Here is a 23468-nt window from a genome sequence, read left to right on the forward strand (position 1 = left end):
AGCCCAGAGCCTCTCCTCAGCGGTCTTCCTCCACCACCATTGTCCTCCACAGTGTCCCCCTCCACTGTCCTCCTGAGTCCTCTTCCAGTGGGGTCACGCAGCCCAGGCACACCAGGGCCTTCCCAGCTCGCATCCCTGAGACCCCCATTTCTATGCACCCTGGAAAGGGTGATTAATTTAAAGTGAGTGGAGTCTGTTTCTTTAAGACAAGCTCATAAATCGTGAAAGATCACCACTTCTTTTCAAAAGCCTCTCTGCGGTCTGAGTCTCCCTTCTGGGTCAGTAAAGTCATTGAAGCTTTAACGGCGTGCCATGGCAGATTACACGATACAGCCGTCCCAGCACCGTGAAAATTAAGTTATGCCCCGTGTCAGCAAGGGGCTTTGCCCCTTTCTTTTCCCTCCCCTCCCCCACCAGGCTCCTTTCTGCTGCGTTCCTTCCCACCCCGCGCTCTCCCTCCACCAGCCCTGCTCTCTCTCCCTCGCTCTCTCTCCCGCCCTCCTTCTCTTCTCTCTCCTTCCTTCTCTCTCCCTCTCTTTCCTTCTTGAACTGCCTCCTGGAAGGCCAGCCCCTTGTGCCCTTTCACAGTCCCGCTGGGAAGTGCACATCCCAGAAGAGGCAGAAGTTGGCCCACAGGCGGCTGTGCTTTGAGCTTCAGCGATTGAGACCTAGTAAATGGAGCTGATGGGTTTGGCTTTCAGAGCAGAGCCAGCAAAATGGTGCCTTTTGTTCTCACCCCCCCACACACACACACACACGCACACATGCGCACATCCCAGCTTCCTTCTCTTCCTCTTCTACCTCCTCCTCTTCTCCCTCCCTCTCAGATCTGACCTGAACCCTCCAAATCAACTCACTGGCCCAGAACCAGGCAGCATCCTCCTGAACTTGCAAACGACCGCCGCTCCACCAGCTTCCCCTGTGTTCTGTGAAAAGCCCGGTGTGCTTGGTGGAGACCCTTCACATCTGCCCCAGGTCAGGGGCAGTGGACAAACCAGAATATCCATCAAAAGTACCTGTGCTTCTGGAGGGACCGGCTTGTGGGGAGAGGCTGCCTCCACCAAACAACTACCATGCCACTAGTACCCCATCACTGAGCTTCTCAGTGTGCATAACAGGTACCCACACATACAAAGCTTCTCAACAACCCGGATAGTTCCTTAGCACCAAGCAAACCATCAGAGAGAGAAAGAAAAAAATTAACCCTTAAATAATGATTTATATAGACGTCTCTACTTTTTCTTCTATGATTTATTTTTGCTATTTTAAATCATGTACATGTGTTTGTGTGTGTACGTGGGAGTGGATATTTGCACATGTGTGGGTATGTGCATGTCAGTGTAAGTGCCAGCAGAGGCCAGAGGCATCACAATCCCCTGGAGGTGGGGTTATGTGTAGTTGTGAGCCACCTGACAAGCATGCTGGGAACTGAACTCTGTATTCTGGCAGGCAGTCTGTACTCTTGCGCTGAGCCACAACTCCAGCCCTCCAGATGTTCTGAGAGTCCTACAAGTCTATCTATTCTACATGGCTTCTTTGTTCTTCTCACCTTCGGGGACCCCCCCCCCCCCAGTCATCTCCTCCAGCCAGTTTTTCTTGTAAAATTAGATCTGGGAGTAAAATATAATCACTACACAGAGTAGATGCAACTTTCTAACATGATGTGATAATAATCAGGGCACAGCAAACAGAAAGGCTTTGCAGAATCTCACTTAACCAGAATGAGAGAGTGAGTGAGGGGAGGTGTCTCACCACTAAAGCAATGAAGCCTTTGCCCACCATTCTTCTCCGTCACTGGTTGTCCCACGAAGCTACCCACTCTGCTCTTCTGAGCTGTGCATGCACTGCGCATGACTGCCACAGAAGAGCCCAGACTGAACACCAGAAGCCTGAGGTAGAGAGGAGAATCCTACACTCAGAATTTCTACTTACACTACATTGCATGACCCACACCTAGCTCCACACTGTGCCTTGTGACTCTGTTGTCTATTTTTCTACCCATTTCTAGTTAACAGCCCAGGACTAGGTAAGTCAGATACAGCTGTCTTTTGACATCCACAGTGGGTTGTTTCCATGATTTCCTGTAGAAGCCCCAGTGTTTTATATAAAGGGACAGACTGGGCACCCAATCCTCTTATATCCTTCAGCTTGCTGGTTACTTATGTCTAATGTAATGTGTTTATGTACCGGTTTACATTGAGTAGGGAATAAGAAGAAGAGGAGGAGAAGGAGGAGGGGAAGGAAAAAGAAAAAGGAGGAGGAAGGGAAGAAGGAGGAGGAGGAGGAAGTGGAGGAGGAGGGAGAGGGGGAGGGGATGAGGAGGAGGAGGAGGAAGAGAAGAAGGAGGAAGAGAAGGAAGAGAAGAAGAAGAGGAGGAGGAAAAAGAGGAAGAGGAAGAAGAAGGAGGAGGAGGAGAAGGAGGAGAAGGAGAAGGAGAAGGAGAAGGAGAAGGAGAAGGAGAAGGGGAAGGGGAAGGGGAAGGAGAAGGAGAATAAGGTCTATACATATTTAGTTCAGTTTTTAAAATATATTTTCTGGTTTTTTTTTTGGTTGATCAAACCCTTGAGGGGTTGTTGAATCTGCATATATGAAAGATGAATTTATTTGTAATGATCCAAGTAGCCCCTGGATTAGAAACCCAGTGTATTTAAGGGTGTGTGTAGTACTTTTATTGTGTGACCCACACCACTGGGAGTTGATAGTAACACAGGGGAAGGGCAGAACCTGAGAGTATAACACTATTTAGTCAGTTTCTACAGGGAACAACTGATTCGCAATTCAACTGGGTGGTACAGGCCTGCTGGAATCATCCATGACGACCTGCAGAGACAGGAGGACTCTGGTGCTTGGGCCCATGCCCTTGGGGTGTTAGCTGATGTGGACAGGAAGCTACGGGAACGGGAACGTTGATTTTAGCCACTGCTCAACAGAGAGTCACATGTCACCACTGATGCCTGCATGGACACTTCCACAGTAAAGGGGCCCGAGAGAAGCAGGGGAGCTTTGACCGAGGCAGCTGAGATCCCTGGGAATCTTTCTTGGTTTGCCAATGACTTTAGAGGCTTGTGGTTCATATGATTGGACTACCCAGGGCTTTTCTCATGATGGCAAAGTTAGAGGACAAGACACACTCTGTGGATGCCACCACGTATGTTTGCTTGGCTTTTCTCCTCTCCCGTGGAGTCGCCCTTAGTTAGCTAATAGCTAATAACTTCTACAGGAAATCATAGAAACAACCCACTGTGGATGTCAAATGACAACTGTATGTGGCTTCCCTAGACCTGGGTTGATAACTAGAAATGGGTAGAAATAGAGACAAACTCACAAGGCACTACATTCCTGAAGCAGCAGGTATTTTTCTTATATTACATGATATATGCAAACTGCAGCTACCTAACTGTCAGCTTCAACACACAGGCACACACACACACACACACACACACACACACACACACACACTTTGAGTTTGAGATGACATTGAAGTCCATCCTGCCGTAAATGGCACAAATGACTAGTGGCTCTTTCTGACACCTGTGAGGCTCTGACTAGGGCCTTCATTGCATCTGAAAGCAGGCTCTGCAGAGGCACATGAGCCTGGAGCAGAAATGCTAGAGGAGCCCAGTACCATCTGCCCCTCCTCCACCCAGGCTCTTCCTGCCCATGGACTTGGCTTTTGCGGTAGATAATCCAGCTTTTCGAGTATCACACAGCTTGAAGAATTACCCTGTCTTGTACTGTGAACAGAGAACACAGACTCTACAAACTGTAAAAGAAGGAAACCCAGCGTCTCAGCATGAGCGACAGCTGTAAGAGGTTGATGAGCCTTGAAGGTACAGTAATATTTGAGGCAGGATTATGCAAAATGTTTGTTTTGATGGTAACTCAGACAATACATTTAGAGCACGATTTTTTTTTTTAATCCAAAATCTCAAAGCTATGGTTGAAGAAACCATCCGCATCCATTTGTCTCCCAGAAAAACGCCCAAACCTATTCCTCCGAGGTACTTTTGAGGGTGCTCACTTTTGATACTCCAGATGGGAAAAGGTAGTTCGGCTCCCAGTTTCTTTTAGCAAACCCTGTTCTCATTTATATTTGCTGACCCATATAGAGAAAGAGAGTGGTCTGTCACTAATGGACAGCAACACTCACAGCAAGGCTGGCGTAGAAAGAACCTCCTCCCTGTCTTGTTCCATTCCAGTGTAAGGGCTGATACAATTTGGTTAAAGGAGCAGAGAGATGCGCTGGGCCCGTGGTGAGGTAGAGCCACCGAGAGGTTTTGAAAGATCCCAATCTGGTAGCTTTAAGGCAGCAAGACTTGGGCCCCATTTGGTGTAAACGGATTAAAAAAAATCTTTTCTTCTTTCAAGGGCTTGATCCCCACAAAGGCCTGATGTGGTGGACTCAGAGTGGCAGCCTGCTTGACCTTGGAAGTGATTTAGACTAGAAGCTCCTAACGTGTGCATGTCTGTGGAGGACTGCCAGAGGTTTGGCGTAGGTATGGGGACTAACCGAGTATTTATATGTGTGCTTTACCGGAGGACAGCATGCAAAGAGATGAGAGACAGGGGTGGGGTAAGGGAATGAGGCTCAACTGAATTGTGCAGCAGAACGGTGCTTTTGTAACTTTTAGCTGGAGAGGGGAAAGAGAGAGCATGCATGCCTATAAAGCATAGTATCTCCTGCAAAAGCCATCTTCCAAGTCACTTTGCCTTCCTTCTTCATATTCTCCCCGGGGAAAAAAACCACTCCAGATGGTTCCAGATGATGGTAATGGTGTCATTAGTGAGAGGCATGTTAAGTAGACATAGGAGAGAAACTACATCCAAAACAAAATGTGCAGCCCTGAGAGACAGTACACAGAAAGAAGGTGAAGGGTGTGTCCTGTTCGGGCCTCTCAGATCAAGTGTAACTTTAATTTTTTTCGAACGCCTAATCTTTATTTTGTTGTTGTTGTTCTTTGTTTTTCGAGACAGGGTTTCTCTGTGTAGCCTTGGCTGTCCTGGAACTCACTCTGTAGACCAGGCTGGCCTCTACCTCAGAAATCCACCTGCCTCTGCCTCCCAAGTGCTGGGACTAAAGGCATGCACCACTACTGCCTGGCTCAAATGCCTAATCTTAATGATGGTTCTTAAACACTTTAACCTCCCTTTTAGCCCACCACTCACCAGAGATAGTGGGGAAAAAAGGATTCTGGGGGTTGAGGGGAGAAGTGGACCTGTTTAGAAAGGTTCTTTGGAGTGACTCCTATCTGCGTTGTCAGAAAATCTGTAGTTCAGTTCACAGGTCAGCAGCGGCAGCTCAATCCGTTCACCAACACTTCTCGGATATACCAGCAGTCCAGTTTGTTAGAATTGAGATAGCAAACAGGAATCAGCAGTGGTGGCACGGCCTAGCAGAGACAGCCAGGCCCCAGCCTCAGCACAAGTCACAGAAGGGACCAGGAGGGACATCAGGATGTACCTGGTGTTCTCAAATGTGCCTCTCTCAGCAAAAGGAAGATCGGCAGAGAGGTGAGACCAACAAGTGTTACACAGCTAGCTCTGTTAGTGAGCTTAGCCCAGCCTCCTCCATTATCTGTTGAGTCCTATTCATACCCTCCAAACATCTTGTGTCCTCCGTGGGTCTTGCCTCAGGGTGTGCATCTGTCTCAGCTGACATCACTCTACACATCAGCCCAAGTCTGTAGAAGCAGCAAGAAACTGCAGCACACCACCAGAAGTTTTTGGTGCATTTCTTTCTATGGAGTCCCGGCAAATGCAGCTCAACTACACAATGTAAGGTGAACCAATACATGTGTGTCATTAGCAAAGAATCCTTCATCGCATGTCCTTTCGCATGCTTGCTTTAGCATAGCATCCTTCCTCCTGTGTCTGCTTCAGCTAAATGTTCCTTCAGGAGTCTGCCTTAGTTGTTTATCTGTGCCCACTTCAGGCAAACACTCCTTCACGTGTTTGACCCAGCAAAACACCATCCAGCTGACTTTCCAAAGAACCCTTAAGTTTCAATTTCAATCAAGGCTTACTTTTATTTTACATATATGAGTATTTTGCCTACATGTATGCATGTGTACTACATATTCCAGTGTTTATAGAGGCAAGAAGAGGGCACTGGATTCGCCTGGACCTTGAGTTACAAGTGGGTGGATGCTGTGATTACCACTGCATGTTCTTCAGGGTTCCTTCGAGAGGGTGATTACATGAATCTCAGATACAGTAATGAAAAGGCAAACAAATTGTACCCTGGGATTGGAGAAATCTGGGAAGAGGGAACCTCAGTTGAGAACAATCAACAGATTGGCCTGTAGACAAGCCTATGGGCATTAACCTGGTTAATGATTGAGTTGGCGGGAGCAGTGCAATGTGTGTGGTGCCGTCTCCAGGAAGGGGGTCCTGGGCGATATAAGAAGAGAGGCTGAGCAAGTCATGGGGAGCAAGCCAGTGAGCAGCATTCTTAACTCATTCTGTTTCCAGGTCCCCGCTTTGGGTTCCTGACCTGACTTCCCTTAGTGATGAACTAACTGTAGGAAATCAACTCTCTCCTCCCCTATTTGCTTTTGCTCATGGTCTTTAACACAGTAATAGAAATTAAGCTAAGACAAAAAACATATCCCCTGCCCCCAAAAAACAAACCAAAAACCAAACAAACTCACACACATACACAAAAAAACCCACATAAACACACACATGCATACACACATACACACACACACACAAACACACATACATACACACACAAACACACACACATAAACACACAAACACACACACACAAATACACATACACACATACATATACACACACATACACACAAACACATATACACACATACACACAAACACACACATAAACACACACATACATATATACACACAAACACACACATATGCACATACATACACACACATACACACACAAACACACACACACAAAGAACCGAAAGAAAATATCACCTCTGCTCCCTTCAGCTTCCATACAACACAGCCATACCACTTCTAAGCATACCCCCAAAGGACTTTACATCCTTTTACAGTGACACTTGTGAATCCATGTTCCATGCTGCTCACCTGTCAATAGCTAGGAAACAGGCAACACGTGTCTATGACTGGATAACAAAAGTATGGTGTATATATACACACAGTGGAGTTTTACTCAAAAATAAATTTAAAAAAATTCTGAATGTAAATCGATGAAACTGGAAGAAGCATATTGAGCAAGATGAACAAGGCCCAGAAAGAAATGCTACATATTCTCTTTCCTAGGTGGATTCTAGTTTTGACTTGATAGGTTTTTATGTTTAATTTAGAGACGTCCCCAACCCAGGGAACTAGAAAGCAGACAGTGGGAGTAGTTTGTCTTAGGGAAAGAGGACAATAGCATATAGATAAAAATGAGAGTGGTGGGGGATCATTAGGACACAGAGGTTCAAACAGGAAGAGGGGGAGAGATGGGGGACATGAGTAGACAGGGTAGCAAGACTGGATGAAAATGAACGTACTTGAAAAGACATATGGAAACTTATTGTATGGTTAACCAATCAACCAATAATAATAAAAAGTCTTGAAAGCAGACACCCTGAGAGGTGAGATGATCCTGAAAGGCTGTATCTTGGAACTCGTGTGTCACTAGACAAAACCCCCAAGACCCCCACAACAATACAGCCTCTTGCAATTTTTCTTGGTTGCTTTCAAGAAGTAATTTGTAAGAAATTTGCCGAAGGTGTCATGCACATCTTGGAAGCAAGATATAGAGAAATGATGCTGAAATTCATCTCTAAGCTGCCTTCCCACTGACTAGCTTCCATAGTGCCAAGCTGTGTTCTGGAGGCTGCTGGGGCTGTGAAGACATCAATAGTCTTATCCAGATGTGAACTCTGTAATGCCAACGTGTCAGGCACAATGTCTGATCTGGGCAATCATAGAAAAACTGTTATGGGACTAGCCACCTTTCTCCCTGGTTAGATTTGAGGCACCCTCCACGAGAGGGAATAAATGCATAGTCCTGTATATATTTGACCTGTGTAGATTTAACCTATAAATTGGTCAAAAATCCATGACTAGGTATGTCTTAAGACACAGTGGATCCTGACATTGCTGCTCATCTAGGTTGACATAACATCAAACGGTCTTCTAAATCCACCACTCCCATCCTTCATTAGAGAAGTCTCTTTCTACCTGTGAATGGAGAGTATGCAGAGACCCTTTGGCTGCTCAAGATCCTAAGAATAAAGATAGCCAAAGGCTAAGCCACAGGGCTTTAAGGAGAACGTTGCAGTAGAGTGGGCGGAACAACGTAAGAGACGGCAAGTGGGGAGAAGGGCCATATACTCACTGGTGACCTCATAAGATGGCTCCATGGGTAAGGCTGTTAATGGCTAGTGACCTAAGTTCAGCCCTCAGAATCCATGTAAAAAAACAAGGTGAGAGAACTGGCCCACAAGGTTGTCCTCTGACCTCCATATGTACGCTGGGGCACACATACTCACCCTACACATAAGAAATTAAGATGTCTGCCTAATGAAATATATAAAAACAATATCCAATGGCATAGAGGCTAGTGTAGGCATAATGCTATTATGTACTGTGTAAGGATTTTCCCTGTATTATTCACATATTGATCTCTGTGCTAGCATATCTGGTTGCAATCCTTAGTCTGTGAATCTCCTAGCTCAAAGTTGTGTAAACATTGCTTCACAGTTATTCCCTGACTGGTGAATGAAGAGCTGATTGGTCAGTGACTGAGCAGGGGGAAGAATAGGGCTGGACTTTCTCCTAGCTGGGGGAGAGGAGAGAGGGGAAATGGAGACGTAGTCGTGAGGAGAAGTCCATGAGACATTATCAGAAAAGACCTGGAGCAGAGAAAGCCATAAAATGCAAGTATCTCAGGGATTTTGGCCAGAGGTAGCCAGATTAGCTTAGAAGATTAAAATAGATTAATACTGCTCACTTGTTGTGCCTTAAAGCTGTTAAATGAATAGACTAGTCCTGCTTTAATTATTGGGGAGCTAACTGCAAAATTGCCACTGATAGTTGGTGCCCAATATTGGGCTCAAATCCCATAACTCTGGAATTAAGAGTCCCATGTTCTACTGGCTGAGCTAGCTCGGTTAAGAGAAAATGGCAACATCTATAAAGTTGTACTAAAAGCCTACTACAAAATATACATATTATTTAAACAATGTACTTTGTGTGAGTGTCTATATCTGGTGTATGTGTGTGTGTGTGTGTGTGTAGTTGGTCATTTCCTGCTGTGGAGTCTGGGGATAGAATTCAGGTTGGAGTCATCAGGTTTGTGCGGCAGTTACTTTTACTTACTGAGACGTCTGTTGGTCCACTTACTCTTAAATTACAAAAAAAAAAAAGTAATTACAGATTACTGCTAAGAGATCCAAATAAAAAAGTTTCTGTTTGGGAAAAATACAATAACGGAAGTAGAAAATGAACTGAAAGGATTTGACAGAAAACATACAAACTGGAAGAAGGATGTGAGAATGTGAAGATGATTGGTTGAAATTATCCAGCCTCGTGAACAGGAAGATGAAATGAAGAAATGGGAGACATCTAGGAATTCCTGAACACGCCACTGCATTGCTGAGGCCCAGAAGGAAGGAAAAGAGACAGGAAGATATTAATTATATCTGAAAATATAAAAGCTAAAAATAACATCGATTAAAGAGTACAATTGTAAGAAAAACTGATTGTGTGTGTGTGTGTGTGTGTGTGTGTGTGTTTCACCAAATGCATGAAGTGCCGGAAGAGGCCAGAAGAGGGCACCAAATCCCGAGACTGGAGTTACAGGTGATTATGAGCCTCCATGTGGGTGCTAGGAACTGAGCCCAGCGCTCTCCACAAGAGCAACTGGTACTCTTAAGGACTCAGCCATCTCTCCATCCAAAAAAAGCTTAATTTTTGAGAAGCTTATGTGATCAAACAAAATTTATCTGAGAAATAGGAATGCAGAGATTGTTTAACATCATCTGACAATTGTATAAAGAAGAAAATTCAGTTTTGAACTGACTCAGAGAAAGTAGTACAGTTCAGCCACCTTTCATGACAGAAACATTGCAACAACTTGAAATAGAACCAGCGTTGTTCTCAGTTTAACAGAGATGTCTGTGACAACCGAGTTAACAGCTACCAGTAAACTTAACTTTACCTGAATGGATTTCTCTGAGGGCAAGAGAAGCCAGATGTGTGTGTGTGTGCCTGATGCTTCAAGTCAGCATTGCTTTTGGGTGTCTAACCAGGGTTCTAAACACTGCTTCCTGAGGTTCTGAACGGCAGGGAAGGGGAGGAGAGGACAGAGCAGGGCAAGGGAGGGCAGGGGCGGGAAGGGCAGGGTGGGGAGGGGCGGAGCAGGGCAGGGCAGAGGAAGGCAGGGCGGGGTAGGGCACAGCAGGGCAAAGGAAAAAGAGAAAGGAAAGATGGTCTTTGCAGCTATAATGCCTGGTCCTCCAGATCGCATGGATTCTAGGCAACTCTGACACCAGCTCTGCCATGACACCTGGCTCTGAGGTTTGGCTCTTTAAGGTATCAGAAAGTGACAAACAACACATCCCACACAACTCATACTGAGCACCCTGACAGAATCCCCTGTACTTTTTGACCCTACAGCACCTCTGTTGTTCCGATTTCTCAGGTAGGGAAACTGAGACTTTAATTCCAGTGACAGATTTGACAACAGAAACAAAAGTTGAGTTGGAGGAGGAGGGGGATGACGAGATTGTGTATTTTAAAACCTGGTAAATCTCAGCATTTGTGGCCTGGCCCTTCTCCAGGACGTCCGTCCACCCCCACTGCAGGCAGGTCCCAAGCCTGGCCAGGTAAGGCTAGGGGGTTGTGTGTTTGTGAACTTGCGATTTGGAAAGTCTCCTGTGGTATCGCTGATCCCATCCCTTACAGGCTGCTTCTCCCCTCCCCAGTGGCTCATGGAAAACAAGTTTCAACAGTCACTCTACAGAGCTGGGAAAGTAGCGTGGGTGTCAGTTACATCCCAGGGAGAAGCCCGCAGATCATAGCTGTCCACGGGGGCAGCGAGGTCTGTACCCAATTCACATCCCGCAGTCACACTGAAGTCAAATGTCTAACCATTTCTTCGTCAGAGAGCAGATAATTCAAAAGCCGGGGCCACAGCGACTACTCTGAAAGGATCTAATGAAATCATTTCTGTTTGCAAATCCCCTGAGAGAACCCCTTATCATAGGAAGGCTTAAGGGAGAGCAAAAGTCAGGAGACTGAGATGCTCGGGTCTTAATGAAATGCCTCTCCCGCTGAGACATTCCCTGCAGACTTTTCATATTTCAGCCTGGGAAAGGTTTGGTTCTTTCCTGTCCTGCTGTTGCCAAGAGTTAATGGAAAACATCGCAGCGCAAACTCAGTTGAGGGACCAACCTTCCAGGTCATCACTGTTCCTCACAATAATGGAGCAGTAATACTGTTTTATTAATAGTCATGTTGTGTCCTCTTAAACTGCCCATGGGTTGAGGGACCGCGTCCCTGTCCGTCTTTCTAACATGGCCCACTAAAACCTGAAATATGAGACTTGGAATTTAGAGGGAAAACAAGCTTCTGCCACTAAATTATACACTCCGTCTCTTCCTGTTTGCAGTGGTGTGGTGTGGAGCCGGGTGCCTGCTGCTGCTTTCCCCCCTCGAGTTCTGCTTCCAAATCTACCTTTGTGTTCTGAGAAACACAAGTAAAAGAAAATGACATAAACATGGGGAGGGGGAGGGAAATCACACAGTTTTAATAGCGTGGCTTTTGACATAGTGCTCGCTGGAATGGGTATTATGGCCCCATCTGTCAAAATTAGACTAACCTTAAACTTGAAAATACAGCCTGTTTCACCGTCTGCCTGGAATCTGCCTTCTCTCGAACTCCTTGGCTATTTAATAACTGTGAGGAACAAGAACCCAGACTCTTATTTCCTTTGCTTTTGAAGGGTTTGGAATGTTATTATTATTTTTTTTTCTTTAGCACTTTTCCATTCTGTTTGGAAACCTGTGATCAAATCTGTCACTGAAACTCAATCTCCCTGAAGTCCTCACAGAGAATACAGGATCACATCCCTGCCCTGGGTGTTGCTGGCTAAAATGGAGCCATTAACACCAGCCAGCCTTTGGCGTCTTCCTTTTTCCATACAGGGCTCACAGACAGATCTTGCATGAAGAGATATGGAAGCCACTTGGAACTGTACTGTTACATTTTTAGGGTATTGGTATGGCTTTTAACCTCTAAAATTTATATAATTTATCCCCTCAAAATACTTTAGCAAATTATCCAAATGTAGTCTTTAGATTGTTTTATTAGAAAATATCCTCATACCCATTTTCTGTATAGGGCAAACTGAGGCACCTTCTGCAAGGCAGTGAGTGAAGCAGCAGTGAGTGCTGTCATCTGCCATTGGCCTCCCCCCAAAATGTCAGCCTGGTGACGTTGGGAGCCCCTCTGAGCATCCACCTTCCTCCTCTGCCTAAGAGACTGCTAAGTGTGCTAGATGAATGGGTGAATTTTTTAGCCCTTCCTGTCTCTTTCTCTTACTTGGCGATAGAAACTCAGTTTGAAGTGATTTTCTCCTTCATTAAACTATAATGGTGTGGTTTGTGGACCTCCCTAATAAGATCATTTTAACTTAAGATGCATAATGAATACTTGGGGTTACTTCCTCTGATGTTAGCTGGGAAGATTGCTGTTCTGCGGTGGGATTCAAAACTGTGTGTGGTTATGCTATTACGTCGTCCAGTGCCCCTATTGGAAAGTTGATCCCCAAGGTGACAGTCCTGAGTCTTGAGGGACATTCAAGAGGTCATTAGGTTAGTCTAAGGATATGGCTGACCTGGTAGACTGCTTGCTCAGCTTGCACAAAGGCTCTCCCCCATCCCCCATTTCATCCCCAGCACTGCATAAACCAACATGGCCGTCCACACCTATAACGGAAGACTCAGGAGGCGGTGTCAGCAGAATAAGTTCAAAGTCATCCTCAGCTACTTAGCAAGTTCAAGCCCAACCTGGTGTATGTACAAGAAGCCCTGTCTTTAAAAAGACAAGGTAATTAGATCAGTAGGACTCAGTGCTCACTGACAAATTAATGCTGTTTTCTGGTGTTGGCACAAAACACAGCTCTCAACTCAAAGGAGATAATTTATTCTTAAGCACAATTTGAAACACCATTCATAATTAGTATGTACTAAGATATTATTTTAGTATTATACTAGGGCCACTGTGGTGAAGGACCATGAATTCAATGGTCCAGCAGAACAGTCTCGGTTCCAGAGGCTAGCTCCTCCTAAAGGGTGAGAGCAGCCCCTGTCCACACTGCATTAGACGGTCTGCGCTCATCTTGGGTCGAGGAACATCACCTCAGCCTCCACCTCATCCTCACCATTTCTTCCTGAGCCCAGGAGTCCATACACACATTTCTCATGTTTTAAAGACGAGACACCAGTCATTCTTGTCATTCTTTTGCACTTCTGTTTTTTTTTTTTTTTTTTGAGAATTTAAGCTCTTTAGCTTCCTGTTCCTGCTCCATGCCTGCTTCTTGATGCTCTCCTGGCCTATCTTGACCATGATAGACTCTTACCCTCTGGAATGACAAACCGACATAAATGACTTTTTTTCTACAAGTTGATCTTGGTCATGACATTTTATCGCAGCAACAGAAAAGCAATGTTCTTAATGAACACTGGGTCAAGAAAGTCTTGAGGAGGCTGAAGCCTCACTTAAAACCAAATAGAGATCTTCCTCGGAGAAGCCTTATACCTCCCCCTACAATTTTTATTATATTTTAGTTATTTAAAACCATCTTTAAATTTAAATATATTTTGATCATATTCTTCCCTTTCCCCTATCCCTCCTCCTTCCGGATCCTCTTCCCCACCACCCACCCAAATTTGTTTTTATCTCAAAAAATATGAAAACCCAATACAACACACACCCCCAAAACCAAGAGTACAAAGTAAAACCGTACCCCTAAAACAACAAATAAAAAAATCCCACCAACCTGCATCCAAATAAAAGCACACAAATACCTCTGGGGTCCATTATATGTTGCTTTAACTACTCCTGAACATGAGGCCTGTCCTGGAATGGTTGATATACCCAGTGTTACTCTGTGAGTGAAAGCTAGCTATCTATCTCCCAGTAGGTATAAGTAACAGTTCAGTTGTTAACTTTTACCCTAGTGGCTAGGTTTTCATCCACCCATCCACCCACCTACCTGCCCATCCATCCACCCATCCATCCATCCACCCATCCATCCATTCATTCATCCATCTATCCATCCATCCATCCATCATCCATCCATCCACCCATCCATCATCCATCCATACACCCATCCATCCATCCACCCATCCACCTACCCACTCATCCATCCATCCATCCATTTCTTTAAATGTAACAAAATAAGATATAAGATAAAACAAAAACTATCACATCAAAGTTAGAGAAACCAACTAACAGAAGGTAAAGAGCCCAAGAGAAGGCACAAGAATTGGAGACCCACTCAGGAATGCCATAAAAACACTGAACTAGAAGCCATGATACATATGCAGAGGACCTGGTGCAGACCTGTCAGGCCCTGTGCAAGCTGCCTCAGTTTCTATGAATTTACATGAGCTTTGCTCATGTCAATTTAGAGATGTCCTTCCTCTCTGGCTCTTACACTCTTTCAGTCTCTTCTTTTGAGGGATTCCCTGAGCTCTGAGGAGGATGGATTTGATAGAGACATCCCATTTAGGGCTGAGTGTTGTGAGGTCTCCTGCTCTTTGTGTGATGTCTGGTTGTGCGTCTTTGTATTTGTTCCTATCTGCTGTGGGAGGAAGCTTGGAGAAGCCTTCTCACTGACAACATCATAAACCATTTGAAGTCAGACGGCACTACTGGAATGCATCAAGTTGACAGAATCTATTCAGAAAGATTTGTCTTGGCTCTGAGATGTCTCAATGAACTTAAAGTAAACACAGAGCGTTGAAAATGATATTCAGTTATGAAGGACAAATGAGAGACATGTACAGAACCCTTAAGTCGTCAAGGGAAATTCAGCTCCTCAGTGAAAGCTGTCTCTGCTACCCCTCAATAAGAAAACATTTAGATAAGAGGCTGACAAAGAGTTCTAAGGGATGACACATTCCTAAGACCAAAGGGTATCTTTGTGGGTCTAATTATTTTAATAGCATCTCTATATCAGCTAACAATTAACTTGTAAGGAAAAAAAAAGGTTTATTTAGCCCAGTTCTGCAAATACCATCCTATCACTTTGGGCCCTTGTCAACTGTGGCATATCGTAACAAGAGGGAGTATAGGGCAGAGAGAGTCTGGGAGACAGAAGGAGGAGGGAAGAGGTCAGAGCCTCACAGTTGCGTTTGAGGGTATCCCAGCAGTGACATAAGGATCCCCATGAGGAGCCTTCTAGATGTTCTACCACCTCCTGGTAGTATCATCCAGGGGCCAAATTGTTTAGCATGGGACCCTTGGCTACACTCATGCAAACCACAGTAAGATGATACTTGGAAGTGCCTCCATTGTGTGTGCTGTGAAGTCTCCATGCCTCCATTGTGTGTGGTCTGAAGTTTTCATGTATGACCTCACATGGTCTGCCTCTGTTGTGTGTTGTGTGAAGTCTTCATGTATGACCTCACACAGTCCGTCTTTTGTCCTGGACTAGAGTCAGGGTGGAAATCATATTCCCCGGCAATGGTGCCCATCTGCCCCTGCCCTGGTCACTGAGGTTGAGGTCATGACCTCTGCCCTTGGTTCTATGGCATGTATGTCTTGTTAAGGACACAGGAAATACTCTTCTCCAACCCCATATTCTGCTTCTCTTGTTCTCTCACCCCCACAAAGACATCAACTACTCCCATTTTCTGTGACTCTGTCAGTGATTTCTTCCTCCTGGGCCCACATTCTCGTTCTGCTGCCAGATTCCTTGTTGTTCCCAGCTCTCTTACTCACTTCTCTCATTTTTGACTTCCCAACACAAATTATGGTTCACACACCAAACTCACCCAGATGACCATCTTGTGCTTCTCGACTAACACTGACATTTGGGGCTCCCCTTTTACCACATCCTTCCCCTCCCTTCCACTCCCCTCACAAAGACTCTTCCTCAGGAGACTGTTTCTTTCACCGAGGGCAACCTGATTTCTAGCTGGTTAAATACATTTTATTTCTTCCTCTTTTAGGTACGGTTATCACTGCTGTGATGAAACACGGAGACCAAAAGCAACTTGGGGAGGAAAGGGTTTATTTCACTCACAATTCCTTAGAACAGTTCCTCATCAAAAGCAGTGAGGACAGGAACTCACTCAGGGCAGGAACCTAGAGGCAGGAGCTGGTGCAGAGGCCATGGAGAGATGCTGCTTACTGGCTTGCTCCCTGTGGCTTGCTCAACCTGCTTTCTTATAGAACCCAGAGCTACTCTGCCCAGGAGTGGCGCCACCCACAATGGGCAGGGCCCACCCCCATCAATCACCAATTAAGAAAATTCCTTACAGTCCTTGGCTCCACAAGGGAACTGGGTCTGGGCCATTCCCTTTACAGGTAAGAGGGTCCTTCCCCATATCTGTGGCAAAGTTTTGTTGGTCTTGGTGGTGCCAGAGGTCACCAACATGGTCAGCAAGAGATTTGCCATGAGCTTTCAGCTTTAGAGAGATAAAAGTGAACAAGGCATGATGGAGAGTATTTCAGGGGGATTCCTTCTGAGGGGATACCGTAGCCCCTCTTTTGTTTTTAAAGCCAATTTTTCAGAGTTCTTGTAAAATCAGGGCAGAAGCGCCAACAATTGCTCCTTCCACACTCAGAGAGTCATGAAGACCTTATTTAAGGAAATATAAATCTATATTAATAATCTTTTGTCAAAGGACTTTTATAGCACCACTGACAATTAATCAGACTATATAATACATCGATTAGAAATAGCTTTTTCTACATTTTGTGAGATTACCTCTCTTTTGTCAATTAACTGTTGAGGAATCGCCCTTGATATGGCCGCTAACATAGGGGAGCCTTCCTTTATGACAATATTACACCCCAAACTGACAAATGGTTGGTAACTTGAACATTTACAAGGGACTAGGATGGCTGTGAGTTAGCCCAATGACGGGATTATTGTAGGTCCACTTCCCAGGGGCCCACAAAATGCAGCCAAAAAGGAGTGCGTGGTGCTGGGAGTGGGTGCAGCCTACATGGCCTAAGACAGGGCTCTCACCCTCCTTTCACCCACTTCGGGGTCCCTTGACGTTGCCCATCGTCGACAGCCTAAAGCCTTCGACCATCGATGTGACTTGTCTCACATCAATGTTTTGGGGTTGTGAACTTGTCTAAGACCCCCCATAATTAGACATCCAAATTCAAAATTCACATAGTTGGGATTGATCATAAGATGCCTTCTCTAACTAAACAGAGAAGGGGGAGATGCCAGAAGCCAGGACCCTCGCCCTTACCCTCACCCCCTACCTTTTCCCACCTGCACAATGTCCCCTGAAGCTTGGCAACTGCAAGATCCTGCTTGGCAACTGAAGATAGACTCAAAGCAGTGTACCATATCTTCTGAAGAATAGCAGGGAGACCATAACTCAAGCAGTGTACCATATCTTCTGAAGAATAGCAGGTAGATCATAATTCAAGGCAGTGTACCGTATAGACCATGACATGTTTCAAGGCACAGGCCAAGAAGATTCTGTACTTTTCCACCACCTGGCCCCTCTTCCCCCCTCCCCTTGTAAAACATGCTATAAAAAAGCATTTCATGTTCAAAAAAAAAAAAAAAAGAAAATTCCTTACAGTCTCAGCTACAGTCCAATCGCATGGAGGTATTTCCTTCCTTCCTTCTTTCCTTCCTTCCTTCCTTCCTTCCTTCCTTCCTTCCTTCCTTCCTTCCTTCCTTCCTCCCTCCCTCCCTCCCTCCCTCCCTCCTTCCCTTCCTTCCTTCCTTCCTTTTTTGTTTATTTGTTTTATTTTGTTTTGTTTTGGTTTTTTTTTTTTGAGACAGGATTTCTCTGTGTAGAGTCCTGAGCTGTCCTGAAACTCACTCTGTAGACCAGACTGGCCTTCAGCTCACAGAGATCCACCTGCCTCTGCCTCCTGAGTGCTGGACTTAAAGACATGCACCATCATGCCTGGCCGGAGGCATTTTCTTTATTGAGATTCCCTCCTCCCAGATGAGTTTATCTCGTCAAGTTGACATAAAACTATCCAGTTCACCTTCCATGTATTCTGAATTCTCAGAATAATTCTCTAAATGATGTGACTGAATACCTCAGTCATCCTCCTCTCCACAAAGGCACTGGGCTAGTGTATCTGGCAATACACATTGCTAGTGATAAGTGGAGGTGCCAGAGGGAAGGAAGAGAGAAGTACCAAGAGCAAAGCAGAGTGGTCACTATTATAAAACACGGGCATGGGGGGTGGCTAAGGAAAAGCTATTGTTTTCTCAGCCTGGAACATAAAATATTAACTTATCCAGAAATCATAGTTAAATACGTGCAGAAGACAGAAATCTATAATAATAGAGCAAGAGAAGAAATCATCCCAGCAAATATTTGAGAGATAAAATTAAAACCTGCTGTTTGGAAAGATAAATAATATGAAAAAAGACTTCAAAAGAAGGACTGCAGATAGGAGGTCAAGAATGACTGCAAAAAGCATGGAATTTAAAACACAGAAAGGAAAGAGTATGTGAAAACATGCTTTTAAATAAAAAAATATTTTATTAATGCAATAGCATATTTTTGAAAATTAGTCAGTTTTATTCTATAAAAGTGTATTAACTGCCAGCAAAAACTTCCGAAGTCTGCGTCTTTAATAGAAGAATAAACCAAACAACAAATGAGAAGAAACCGAAGGAATTTCTTACATGTGTAATGAGCAGGCTAGAAATCTCTGGGACGCATAGCTAAGAGAATATTGTAGGTCAGCCTACAAGAGGAGCCCGCCCCAGACTGACCAGAATGCTCAACAAGTATGAGGTCAATTATATGAATTCTGAGGGAAAGGCGTAGCCTCTGTTTGGAAACCGACGAGTGACATAGGAAAAGCTAGGGTTTTTCAAGGTTCTTTTGGGAACATGAGAAGGTCAACTTACCTGAAAGCAGTCTCTGCTTCCATTGTGTGGACTTCTGTTTATAAAGATGGGGTAAAAATACAGGCTGGCTCATCTGATCATGCTGGTGTTTGCTGCTTTGTATTTATATATGCACATACATGCACACACATGTATGCACACATATAAACATGTATGTACACACATATGCACACACAAGCATGTATACACATGCAAGCACACATATGCATATATACACGTGTTCACACACATCCATACATACATGCGCATCCACAAGTATGCATACACAAAGCCGTATGCGCAAGCATTCATGCACATGGGAATGTACACAAACAAGCATGTGTATACCCATACATTGACAATATGGTGTAAGAATTAATGAAATTGCTACCCTTGAGATCACATTTTGAAGATATTCTGTATGATGAAATAGGAAGAATGCTGAAAGGGTTTCTGCTCTGTAAAATGTTTTTCCCCTCAAAAAGCTCCCATGTGGTTGTGTGCGCTGTGAATATACTTAGCTGACCTTTTAAAGTGGAGCACAATTTTATTTAAAGGAATGACTGAAAGATGATTATGATTTTTCAGACTTGCAAATTAGTGAGCATTTGTCCAAAGTACATCTCAGTCAGGTGGCACACACCTGCGATCCATCCCAGCATTCGGGAGGCCGAAGTAGAGATTCCAGCCCAAGTTCAAACCAGTCAGGTCAGCATACGAGACAAACTCCAGACCAGATGGGAAAATGGAGTGAGACTATGTCTCAAAAATAGTAAGTTATAGAGATAAAAATAGGGCTGGCAAAAGAAACCAGAAGGTGAAAGGCCATGCCACCAAAGCCTGATGATTTCACATTGATCTCTAGAACCCACATGATGGAGGAGAGAGACAACACACAAAAGTTGTTTTCTGATCTCCCCACAGATGTTCCGACATGCACGCGTGTTTATCTGACTGAAATGGATAGACTTGCCCTTACCAAGCTGCCATGCTGCCAACTGTCTCCATACTGCCCTGCAAGTCATACCCAGTCCTCATCGAAGTTTCAATAAAAGCTTTGTAAAGAACCTTTCCAAGCTAATCCTGGGACTCTTTTGGAGAGAAAAAGAATCCTAACATCATATGCAGCATTTCAAGGTAGAAAAAAAACGAAGGCCCGCTCCTGAGACATACCAAACCACACTGCATGTTTTCAGTGAGCAAAACAGGGTAGTATTTTGAGTCCTTTCTGGACTTTTATCTCTAAACTCCGTAAATTCTATAAATTTCTATAAATTTTGAACACTGAGACTATTGATTTATTTTCTGTGCACCACACACACTCTCAATCTCTGTGTTTTCACTGGTTGTGGTTTTCTATGACGGTCTCTATTCCGATACCCACACACTTATATGTGTGGGTATCAGAATAAATATTTAGAATGTGGTTAGGGATTATACCGGTTTTATAAAGTGTCAGTTGTAGGCTCTCCTCTAAGATCCATGGCTTCACTTGCCTTGGGTAGCTGCCTAGGTTTTCAACATCAGGAATGATTTTTCTCTTGTCAAGTGGGCCTTAACTCCCACTGGAGAGATGTTGGTCACCTCCAAGGTATGTGTGCCCTATTGCATCCCTAGAGTTTTCAGGCCATGCTGGCCAAAGGTGTCATAGCTGGACAGGACCATTGGTTGCTTTCTTTCCTTGGAAGTTTTCATAGTTTTTGGTATTATGAAAGCTACTCCTTGGAAGGAAGACTTTTGGGTCAGAACCAACTTGGGTCTAAAGAACGTGGTGTCTTTAGCAATAGGGGCTCATCTTCTGCCTCTCGGAGGGAACCCAGAAGCGGTCCACTCTCCACTCCCTGAAGTTAGACACAGTCATGTGATTTGCTTGGACCAATGAGACCTTGGCAAGTATGACCAAGCAGAAGTTTGAGAAGGGTTTGCTCATTTAGGGTCCCCTGTTTTGGCACCTTGGTTAGTGTCAGTGACATAAGAACCAGTCTCCCAGATATTATAACATAGTCATCAAACAAATAAGCCAGTTTACCTGGATCCAGTGTTCATGTTCATCCCCATTGCTTACCAGCTATTGATAGCCAAGGAGCCAGAAAAGTCAAGCGGAGAGCCCAGTCCCCCACTGCTGATTCACAATTCTGTGATCAGATAAGTGATTTAAAACTTAACATTGTGAAGTTGTGGTTGGACCACTGATCAGCAGAGACCAGGTAATAAACTCACTAATGTCTGTTCAGGAGCCATTTTCAGAATGGATTCCCACATTGGTCACTGTTGGATTCTCAGAGAAAGCGCTCTTGAATCCCTTGAACTTGACCCACTCTTTCAAAAAAAACTCTTGGAGTCTCTTTGCTTTTTACATTTTGAGAATTTGTATGCGATTAGAGAATCAGTCTCTAGGCATAGAGTGACCTGGGTTGCAAAGTTGCTGACTTATTCATTAAGTAGTCGTAGTTAGGCTTGATTAAGTTGTTCACATATTGTGTCTGTGTGAGGTCGTGGTTCGAATGTGTGAGTGAGGTCATGTGGTGCTGTGATTCGTGTGTGGAGGTCAGAGGACAGCACTGTGGAGTTGGTTCTCTCCTTCTGCTTCTATGTGGACTACAGAGATTGAACTCAGGTGATCAGGCATTTTTCTACTGAGCCATCTCACGGGCCCTATAGTCAAGCTTTAAGCAATCCACTCATTTCAAACAAAAAACAAACAACAACGACAATGACAACTATTTATACTGACGTAATTCTTAAAGCCATGAGGTGCATTTATGTGTTCAACGCATGTATACAGCGTTCACTAATGTCCATCATCGCTGCCTATTATTTTTTTTAATGAAGTTGTATCATTTTGGTCATTTGTATTTTCCCAGAATTGGTTGTAACTATAACTTTTGTATATTATCATTATCATTGTTTTAATTTTATGGTTATGATGAAGGATTGAGGGGGAGTTGGCTTTCTTATTTTTTCTCGTCTTATACATCACACCCCAATCCCAGTTTTCCCTCCCTCCACTCCTAGGTTCCCTTTCTTCCCCCTCCCGCCTCACATTCACTCCTCCTCCCTTTCCCTTTAAGTTTCCCTTTAGATCTACCCTGGGTCTCTGGGCTGTGCAGCCTCTGGTTCCTGGTCCTCTAGGCAATGTCAGGTGTGGGTTCCCTCTCATGGCCTAGGCCTCAAGTTGGACCAGTCATTAGTTGGCCATTCCTACAAGTTCTGTTCCACCATTACCCCAGCACATCTTGCAGGTAGAACAGATTGTACGTTAAAGGTTTTGTGTCTGGGTTGATGTCTAAGTCCCACTGCTGGGAGCCTTGTCTGGTTATATGGCCAGTTCAGGCTCAATCTCTCCCATTGCTAGGAGCCTTCCCTAGGGTCACTCTCATAGATTCCAGAGAGTTCCCACCGCACTAGGTCTCTATATTGCCCTGCAAGTGTGACCGAACTCTGGTTATTTCTCCACTACTCTTTCCCGCCATCCCCCTGCCTGATCCTTCCTGTTTCCATCCATACTCATGCCCAGTCCACCTGCAAAATCTGCTCTATTTTCCCACACCCACGGGTTACACCTTGAACCCTCTTTGTTACTCAGCATCTCTGGGTCTGTGGATGGTAGCATGACTTTCCTTCACTTAACAGATAATGTCCATACATACTAAGTTTGTCTTTCTGGGTCTAGGTCACCTCATCATCCATTGCCTGCAAATTTCATGATGTCAGTGTTTTTAACCTTGGGATAATACTCCATTGTGTAGACATACCATAATTTCTTTATCCATTCTTTGGTTGAAGGACATCTAGATGGTTTCTAGTTTCTGACTATTATGAACAAAGTTGCTATGAACATAGCTGAGCAAGTGTCCTTATGGTAGGATAGAGTGTCCTTTGGGTATGTGCTCAAGAGTGGTATAGCTGGGTTTGGGGGTAGATAGATACCCAATTTTCCGAGGAGCAGACATGTTGATTTCCATAGTGGTTGTACAAGTTTGCACTCCCACTAGCAATGGAGGACCCTTGCTCCTCATCTTTGCCAGCATAAGCTGACACTTGTCACTTTTCTGATCTGAGGCATTCTGGTAGGTGTAAGATGGAATCTGAGCCATTTTGATTGGCATTTCCCTGATGGCTAAGGATGTTGAACATTTCTTTAAGTGTTTCTCAGTCATTCGAGATTCCTCTGTTGAGAATTCTCTGTTTAGATCTGTGCCCATTTTTTTTAAAAATTTGGATTATTTGGTTTGTTGATACCCACAGTTTCTTGAGTTCTTTATATATTTTGAATATTAGACCTCTATCAGACGCGGAGTTGATGGGAATCTTTCCCCATTCTGTAGGCTTCTGCTTTGTCCAATTGATGGTGTTCTTTGCCTTACAGAAGATTTTCAGTTTCATACTAATCTTTGACTTTAATGCCTGCGCT

Source organism: Grammomys surdaster, unplaced genomic scaffold (assembly GCF_004785775.1).
Source record: "Grammomys surdaster isolate TR1022 unplaced genomic scaffold, NIH_TR_1.0 211, whole genome shotgun sequence".
Taxonomy (NCBI): domain Eukaryota; kingdom Metazoa; phylum Chordata; class Mammalia; order Rodentia; family Muridae; genus Grammomys; species Grammomys surdaster.